This window comes from Tachysurus fulvidraco, chromosome 17, assembly GCF_022655615.1.
Source record: "Tachysurus fulvidraco isolate hzauxx_2018 chromosome 17, HZAU_PFXX_2.0, whole genome shotgun sequence".
Classification (NCBI taxonomy): domain Eukaryota; kingdom Metazoa; phylum Chordata; class Actinopteri; order Siluriformes; family Bagridae; genus Tachysurus; species Tachysurus fulvidraco.
In genome coordinates, this window is record NC_062534.1 from 408,246 (window position 1) to 418,245 (window position 10,000).

Consider the following 10,000-nt stretch of genomic DNA (forward strand, 5'->3'; position numbering starts at 1 on the left):
GCGTGTACGTCTCCTGTGTTTCCGTTCTCACGGCTCTTACGATCTTCAAACATGTCCAGAGTGTGGAGACGATGAGAACACACAGAGTACACACACTGGTCACCACCACCAACATTGGCACTGTACACACACACACACACACACACACACACACACACAGTGATACACAACACACCATATGGTATGATTCCAACACAGTGTGATGTAAAACAGATGTTTCTCTCACCCTCATTTACTGCCACCATGTTGGGCTCCTTGTTCACCTGGAGGTCAAAGGTCATCTGTGAAAAACAGAAAAGATATTTAACATGTAAATTCTGCTCAAATTCTCTACTTCTGTTTGTGTCTGTTTGTGTCTGTGTGTGTGTGTGTGTGTGTGTGTGTGTGTGTGTGTGTGTGTGTGTGTGTGTGTGTGTGTGTGTGTGTGTGTAGCAGAGGTGGGAAGTAACAGAGTAAAAATACTTCGTTACTGTACTTAAGTACATTTTTCTGGTATCAGTTTTTACTCCACTATTTATTTTTCGGACAACTTTTGACTTTTCCTCATTACATTTTTACACAAATATCTGTACTTTTTACTTCTTACATTTCCCAAACGGACTCGTTACTTTTAGTATTATTCCTTCTCATTGGACGCTGTTTCCAGCCTATCATCCTATCATTGTGCGGCTTTTTCCCCCATGTGACTGGTGTACTGTATTATTTACTGGCTATCAGACATAGACTAAGGATAGCGGAGCTAACAATGAGCAGCGCCTACAAAAGGAATGGCTAATGTTCATTCAGAGGGAGTCACCGATGTTAAAGTAACTAACAACGAGGACATTCCTGAACACACATGGCCATATATGAGGGAGATGTTTGTAATAATCGGCGTCACAAAGGCAAATGCGTTGTGAATTGTGTCACCCAAGGGGGGTTCTAGCCCTTTATTAGGGTGTCTCCAGCCCCCTGTCTGTAATCTCAGCCTCCCTAAAACTATAAGGATCATTTTTACTTTCATAAATAAACAATAAAAATGACGTTAAAATGCAGGACGTGTCGTCGATGGGAAAGATAATTATTTATCAGTTTGATCCAAGAGCGATTTTTTTTACTTTGTTTTTACACGCGTGTGTTGTAGTGTTTCACACGTGCGTCTTCAGCTGTCTGCTTTATTAGAACGGAGACGCACGGGTACGCGCAGCGTGCACGCGCAGTCAGAGCTGGAGGCGTTTATCTATAACGTTAATCGGCGGAAAGCCGCAAAGACGGCAACCAAAAGCAGTGAAATGTCACTATTCTTATTACCAGAGTTGTCATATAATATATAATATAGAACTCTTCTTGTTTTAAATTCTAACTGAGGGCTAAAACCCCTAAAGATGAAACCCTAGAACTGCCCCTGGGGTCAACCCAAAAAACACCAAGTGCTTAATTTAATGAACATTAATTTTGTCATTTGTAAAACATCACAATAATTTTGAGTTGTTTTGAAGCACAGAGCTGGAATCTCCCTACAGTTTGGGATATGGCCTTGGTGATACACTTGGTATACATTATATTTCCAAAAGTATTGGGTCACCTGACCTTTCCTGCTATATGTGGTTGTTTTCTGATCTCATCCCTACTGAACACCTTTGGGATGAATGTGAACGCTGACTCCACCCTACATCACCTACATCAGTGCCTGCCTTTCATAACACTCCTGTGGCTGATGAACACAAATATCCATCAGCACACTCCAAAATTATATATTCATACACACACACACACACACACACATACACACACACACACCACACACATATATATATATATATATATATATATATATATATATATATATATATATATATATATATATATATATATATATAAAACAAGACGTCAAGCATGACACTAAACAGTAGAAACGGTGACTTATTACTTAAGTACATGTCAGAGCCCAAACTTCTTTACTTTAACTTGAGTAAAAGAGTGTAGTCACTACTTCTACTTTTACAATGAGTATCTGTACTTCTACTTGAGTAAAGGATGTGTGTACTTTGGCCACCTCTGGAGTGTAAAGGTTTGTTAAAAGTGAACACACTGTATATATTTGGCGCATTAACAGCAGTAAACACTAGGGGTCAGAAGTTAACACAACAATTTACAGCAAATAACAAAACCGTTTTATGGCTCATTTATTTAAACATCACATTATTCACAAACGTAACCTCCTCTGAGTTTCAAACAGTCACAATAAAATCGAATCATTTTATTTTATTCTCAAAAAATTCTTCACTCCTTATTATTGTTTTTATTTTCAATTATTTATTTATTTTTTACTTATTCTGAAGAGCACTGGTGATAATTTTCGATTTTGTTTGTTTTATTTGACAATGAAAATTTAATGTAAATCAATAAAATGAATATTTTAACTGGAAGCTAATTTAAGAACCCTGTAAATCTGTAAATAGGAACTTTTACACTTCTTTTAGGCAAAAAAATGGTTTGTGTTATAAATAATGTGCTTACAAGATAATAAATATATAATACTGAGAATAAATATACATCTGAGAAATATTTTAGTTTTATTCTAATGAATGTTTTTTAATATAAAGATAAAGAATTTTAAAACTTACGTTTGCTGTTTTTAGCTGTTATTAAAATACAATTCTGATGCTTCCATTCTTTAACTTCCACATTTTCCACTTCCCACATTCTTCATCTTTCATTTTGTTTCTTGATGTTAAACTTTAACGAGACTCAACTGAAGTAATGAGTTTAAAAAAAAACACAGCTTTGTTCTATTTTTATGTCTGTTTATTTAGAAACGTGATTAGAAATTAATTTAAAGTTTGTTGTTGTTGTTGTTGTTGTTGTTGTGTGTGTGTGTGTGTGTGTGTGTGTGTGTGTGTGTGTGTATGTTTATGTGTGTGTGTGTGTGTGGTGTATGTGTGTGTGTGTGTGTGTGTGTGTCTGTATGTATGTCTGGTGTGTGTGTGTGTGTGTGTTGTGTGTGTGTGTGTGTGTGTGTGTGTGTCGTCTGTATCTGTGAGTGTGTTGTGTGTGTTGTGTGTCTATGATCTGTGTGCGTGTGTGTGTGTTTGTGTGTGTGTGTGTGTGTGTGTGTGTTTATGTATATGTGTGTGTGTGTGTGTGTGGTGTGTGTGTGTGTGTGGTATGTATATGTTGTGTGTGTGTGTGGTGTGTGTGTGTGTTTGTTTTTGTGTGTGTGGTGTGTGTGTGTATGTCTATGTGTGCGTATGTGTGTGGTGTATGTATATGGTGTGGTGTGTGTATGTGTGTGTGTGTGTTTGTGTTCTGTGTGTGTGTGTGTGTTGTGTGTTTTGTGGTTGTGTGTGTGTGTGTGTTGTGTGTGTGGTGTGTGTGTTGTGTGTAAGAGAGACAGAGTAAAATCTGTGAAACAGGAGATGAGTAAATAATAATAAAACAGGAAGTGCATTAGATTTACTTCATTATTGTCCACAAAATGTCGTCTTTACTGTTTTTTATTTCACAACATTAGATTTTTAATTAGATGACATAATCCTGATGAATATATTTCTGTTCTAAAATGTAAATATTTACTGCAGAAATGAGTGTGTGTAAACAAAACACAGTTTTACTGAAAATATTCTGGATTATTTCTGAATTCTATTTTTATGACATAATATTTACATTAATTATTAATTTACATTATAAAGCCAACAGAATTTAATAATTGTCATTATTCAGATGTCAGTGTCAGAGCTGCTGACTCACAGGAGGTGGAGATGTTAGTGATGTCCATGTCACAGTCACCGTTCTGTGTTTCTTTTTCAATTTTAAGATTAAAATGTAAATTGAAGTCTTTCTTTAAGCACAAGGACTAAAGTCAAGTAACAAAGAGAGATGAAGTTCACTCACCGAACCAGACGAGTGTATTTCTGAACAACAGCAATGGAACAAGTGTTTGTGTGTGTGTGTGGTGTGTGGGTGTCACTGTGTACTGTTATCTCAAGCAACAGAATTGAGGAGACGTTAGAGAGATGCACACACACCACACACACACACACACACACACCACACACACAAACAAAACACACACACACACACCACACACACACACCATATAATGTCCTATATAATTAAACCCAGTAGGTTTTTCTATTCTGTTACATGCCAAATATAAATTCTGTGTGTGTGTGTGTGTGTGTGTGTGTGTGTGTGTGTGTGTGTGTGTGTGTGTGTGTGTGTGTGTGTGTGTGTGTGTGTGTGTGTGTGTGTGTGTGTGTGTGTGTGTGTGTGTGTGTGTGCGTTTGTGTGCATGTGTGTGTGTGTGTGTGTGTGTGTGTGTGTGTGTGTGTGTGTGTGTGTGTGTGTGTTGTGTGTGTGTGTGTGTGTGTGTGTGTGTGTGTGTGTGTGTGTGTGTGTGTGTGTGTGTGTGTGTGTGTGTGTGTGGAGAAATTGTAGAAATAAAAACAAAGCTGAGGACTACATTAAACACACCAAACCTGTAACAAATGTATGACTGAGATAATATTAAATCTTTAAAAACTTTACACTGAGAGCAAATACATTATATATAGTGTGTGTGAGGGTATGATAGTGTGTGTGGGTATGATAGTGTGTGTGGGTATGATAGTGTGTGTGGGTATGATAGTGTGTGTGAGTATAATAGTGTGTGAGTATACAGTAATAGTGTGTGTGAGGGTATGATAGTGTGTGTGATTATTATAGTGTGTGTGATTATAATAGTGTGTGAGTATACAGTAATAGTGTGTGTGGGTATGATAGTGTGTGTGAGTATAATAGTGTGTGAGTATACAGTAATAGTGTGTGTGAGGGTATGATAGTGTGTGTGAGTATAATAGTGTGTGAGTATACAGTAATAGTGTGTGTGAGGGTATGATAGTGTGTGTGAGTATAATAGTGTGTGTGAGTATAATAGTGTGTGAGTATACAGTAATAGTGTGTGTGAGGGTATGATAGTGTGTGTGAGTATGATTGTGTGTTTAAGTATGATAGTGGGTGTGTAATGACAGTGTGTGTGTAATGACAGTGTGTGTGTGTGTAATAGTGTGTGTGAGATTATAGTTGTGTGTGAGATTATAGATTCCTCAGATTCGATCTTACACAAAAACAGTATAAGTATATTTTATTGTATACATTTTTTTTTTAAATATAATGACTATTTATTATTTATATATTTATTAATTATATAATGACTTTATTTCATGAAAGATCTTTTTATTTCTGTAGGAACAGTCAGACAGTGAAGTGTCACGATTAAAGGGTTAATATCAGGTTACAGAGTTAATGTAAAGAGGATGGTTTGCTTCACCCTTCAGCAGCTGGTGCAGTTCTTCATCAAAAATACAGAATAAGAATTAAAAAGCTGCAGAACAGAAATGATTCTAACACTAAAATAATAAAGTTTATAAAGATTAATGTGTGTTTTAGATTGAACATAAAATACACAACAGGAGCTTCTTTATATCCTTCATGAACACGTCATTAATCACAAATGTTACTGTACTCATTACACACAGTACACACACATCTTCCTGTTTATACACAATCATCTCATACACACACACACACACACACACACACACGCACACGCGCACACACACACGCACAAGCACATAAGCACACACGCAAACAAAACATATACAAACACACTCACACGTACAGACGCACAGGCACAAGCACATAAACACACACAAACACGCATGCACACACACACACGCACGCGCACACACAAATGCACACACACACAAGTACACACACACACCCATGCACAAGCACATAAGCACACACGCACACACATACACACACACACTCACACGCACACACACACTCACAAGCACATAAACACACACACACACACGCATGCACACACACACTCACACGCACACACACACTCACAAGCACATAAACACACACACACATGCACACACACACACAACATGCTACATAGCTACATAGCATGCTAGTACAGAAGCAAACTAAATCACCTCCGTGTCAGTAAGCTAACACAGTATCAGATATTAAAACTCTTTTATTTACATTGAGGTTTCTCACATAGACGTCGTCATGACTCCTCCCCTTGACCTGCGAGTGGCGAAGTTACACTTTGCCACACCGTTATCTGAAACACCTTTAGTTTTTCCTGACATGGACAGCAGTGTGACCTTTGACCTCATGGTGCCTGAGGAGCTTCCAGAAGAGGCTTCGTGAACGGTTCTCGAGCAGCATAGCAACGATCTGGCTTTTACTCTGAAGTCCTCTGAGACGTAGTAGAAGATAATGGGGTCAATGCAGCTGTTAAAGGTGCTGATGGCAAGGCTGATCATGTACAACATGTAGAGCGGATTGTAGTTGTCAGAGCTTCTGTCAGCTTCTTCAGCTTCACCATCATCATAATCTTTCACGTTCTTAGTTGAGAACAACCATTTATAATAGTGCATGAGGAGGAGAACGTTACTGGGTAGCAGGCAGATGATGAAAACCACCAGTACGAGAGCCGTGACACGGGTTGCATGGGCGTAGCGAGCGCCAGCGGCCACTAGGGTGCGCAATACAGCACTGTAGCAGAAAACCACCACACATAATGGGAGGAGAAAGCAGAGGAAGAAGAGCGTGGTAAAATATGGCCCAAAGTAGTTTGTCTGTTCGTCTGCAGGAAGAGCGTCATGGCAGGTTGTAATGGAAAGGTCGTCTATGTCATAAGACTGGCGTGATGTTAGTAGAGGAACAGCCGCGACCACCACCACGACCCACACAATCACGCTCATCAGTATGGACGTCTTGCGACTCCGTAGCGTTTTGGCACCAAACGGATGCACCAGAGCCACGTAGCGGTCCACAGCAATGAGCATCAGGCAGATCACAGAGCCGTACATGTTCCCATAGAACAGAGCGATTAGCAAGCGGCAGGAGCCTTCCCCAAACATCCAGTTGTTCCCCTGGAAGTGGTAGATGATACGGAAGGGAAGCATGAGGAGAAGAAGAAGGTCACAGCAGGTGAGGTTCACTAACAGAATGGTGGATGGAAACTTTTTGTGGCGGAAGAGAAGAACCCAAGAGCCAGAAGGTTAGCAGGGAAACCGAAGACAAAGGAGACCAGGTAGAGAAGAGGAACCAGGAGAACTGTTGTGGCTGCTTGAATGTCCTCCTTCCTTTCCACGAATGTTGCATTGCAACCAACGTATTCAATAGTAAATGTGCGAGGACCTGCAACGAGAGAGAGAGTGAGAGAGAGAGAGAGAGAGAGAGAGAGAGAGAGAGAGAGAGAGAGAGATGATTGTGATATTTCTGTGTAACTGGGGGTATCTGGGATGCCTGGGGGCTGAAAATAGGAACATCTGACACCTTTACACCAAAATCTCTGCTTAAAAATCCTCTACTGAGGTAATACGTGGACACATGAAATGCCTAAAAGGTTCAGAAACTCTGAGTTAGAAATGTTTATATAATTAAAGCTAATTTAAATATCTCATTAATCAGTGCTGTGTTCTGATTGGCTGATTGAGGTTTTCAGTATTGAGTTCAAAGGAATGACTCAGTTCATGTGAGAAACTGACACTGAGTCGTTCACTTTAGCGACTCATTTGAGCAGAGTGAATCATCACAATAACAACTAGATTTGTAAAGTTTGTCGCGACAAACTTTGATGTTGCCTTTGACGGTGCAAGTATTCGCAAAGGCTGGTGCTTTTTGGAGGTGAGTGGACAGAAAGATTGTGAAAGCTACTGGACCGCTAGGGTGCTAATATTTTTGGAGGTGAGCGGACATGTGCCTGTGACGTGACCAGAATACCCGTGGGGCAGTTCCCCTCATTGTGCTGAGTGTTTTGATATGTCACATGTCCATGTTGTGCAAATTTTTTTATTTCGCTTGTTTTGGGGGCGGGGCTACACGTGACTTCACGTGACGTGACCAGAATACCCGTGGAGTAGTTCCCCTCATTGTGCTGAGTGTTTTGATATGTCACATGTCCATGTTGTGCAAATTTTTTTATTTCGCTTGTTTTGGGGGCGGGGCTACACGTGACGTCACGTGGTGTCGAGTGACGTCACCAGAATATCCAGTGGGGTGCCAATACTTTTGGCAAAAAGTGTCTACTGAGGGTTTGGACATTTCATGTCAATACTGCAGTCATTATGGGATTCTACTTATTACTATACTGCGTGGATCACAGAGAGAGAAGCCGTGCCTGAGCTCTGCGCTCGCTGTGTGTGTGAGAGCTTAGAGGAATTTTCGGAATTCCCCATTCAAGTCTATGGGATGTTCGATCGTCGACTACCGGAAAACCGAAAATTCCGTCGGAAGTCCGAAATAAAAACTTGGTCCTGAGTAAGGTCCTAAAGAACCTGTCCGAGTTCGGTGTAAATCGCTCGAAAACTTGCCGAGTTATAAACCTCAAAAGTTTATAATGGAAGTCTATGGGGAAAAAGGCCACTTTGAGCTTCCGTACCGGGAATGCTGGAATTCTGATCGCTTAGAAAAATAGAAGCAACAAACTTCAGACCAGGGTCTACGACATATCCGAATTTGGTGCATGTATCGCCCCCTGTAATGCAAAAACAAACATCTGTGCACACACGTATATCCTGAGTTTCATTCAACAAAACTTCCTTCAGATAAGAGGTCAGAGGTCACGAGGACGAATGGCAGAGGATATTTTAGTGTAAATCCAGATGTTTGTGTTGTGTCTGTAATCCCTGAGTCCTGCAGCTAAATGTTTACAGGAGCATCACGTCACAGCTGGACGTTATGAAAGACAATGAGATCCGAGTCACTTTACACTCGGAGATTCCACACAGATTCTCCGACAAGCTGAAACACGACGCTGCAGTAAATCAGAGTTAATCCACGTTACGCAAACGACTTCCAGCTCACGATCCTCGGCTAAACCCTGTCATTACTCAGGTTTCCCAGCTTCACAAATTGTTTACTCATTTAGACAAACACACAAAATGGACAACACGTGTAATTAGTTCTCACGTGAAGGACATTCCTGAGTTCAGACTAAGTTCCTGGGATTTGTGTGCTGAGTTCTGGCTTTCTGCATCTCAGTAGAACAGGAACACAGAAAGGCAGGATATGATGTCATTTCCTGTCATGAATGACATGTCGGAATTTGTGAAGAGTTTATTCAGATAAAATTGGAACAACATGCAGGGCTGAAATCGGAGCTCCAAACATAGTCTTCCATCAGATCTCTACATACAGCACTTATAAGCTCTTATAACACCATCACACTGCTCATTACTGTCACATTCATTAGAGAAGGAAAACCCGGAGGTTTTAAACTTCTAATAATGTTTAAACATCGTTAACCTCCTTTAAGCTCCAGTGGAACAATAAAGAAATGGAAAAGTCGAAAAAATGACAAATGTGTTTTTATTAAACACTGAGAGAGAAAATTCTGAGAGATTAATAATTAATAATTTCCCTCTTCCACATGTATGAGCTCACAGATGCCCACGATTGGCTAGTTCCCCTGTGATTGACAGAGCGTATGCCCCTCCCACACACAGAGCACAGACGATGGCCACAAATTACATTACAAGTTTTTAATCTACAGTAAATATGAGTCGGGATTAAAAGTCGACAAACACAGAGGCACAAAACCTTACAAATAAAAATAAATATAACAGCAAGAAATAACTCATACATACAATACACACATCCTTATTCTCTCTCTCTCTCTCTCTATATATATCTGATAATGCTCTAGATATATATCAGTATCTATATATTATGTATATATATAATATATGTATATAGTCTATCTCTCTCTGTCATATGTTTCTATATCTGTCTATCTCTCTCTCTCGATGTGTTGTATCTTATCTCTCTCTATATCTCTGTCTCTCTCCATATGTCTCTGTATCTCATGTCTCTCTCTGTCTCTCTCTGTCTCTCTCTCTCTGTCTCTCTCTCTCTCTGTCTCTCTCTGTCTCTCTCTCTCTGTCTCTCTCTCTGTCTCTCTCCCTCTGTCTCTCTCCCTCTCTGTCTCTCTCTCTCTCTGTGTCTCTCTCTG

General features: G+C 39.9%; 1 pseudogene; it reads right to left on the reverse strand.

The window, feature by feature from the left end:
- The window catches only part of LOC113655027, an 11,862-nt pseudogene that overhangs the window by 1,189 nt on the left and 673 nt on the right, over positions 1 to 10,000 (reverse strand).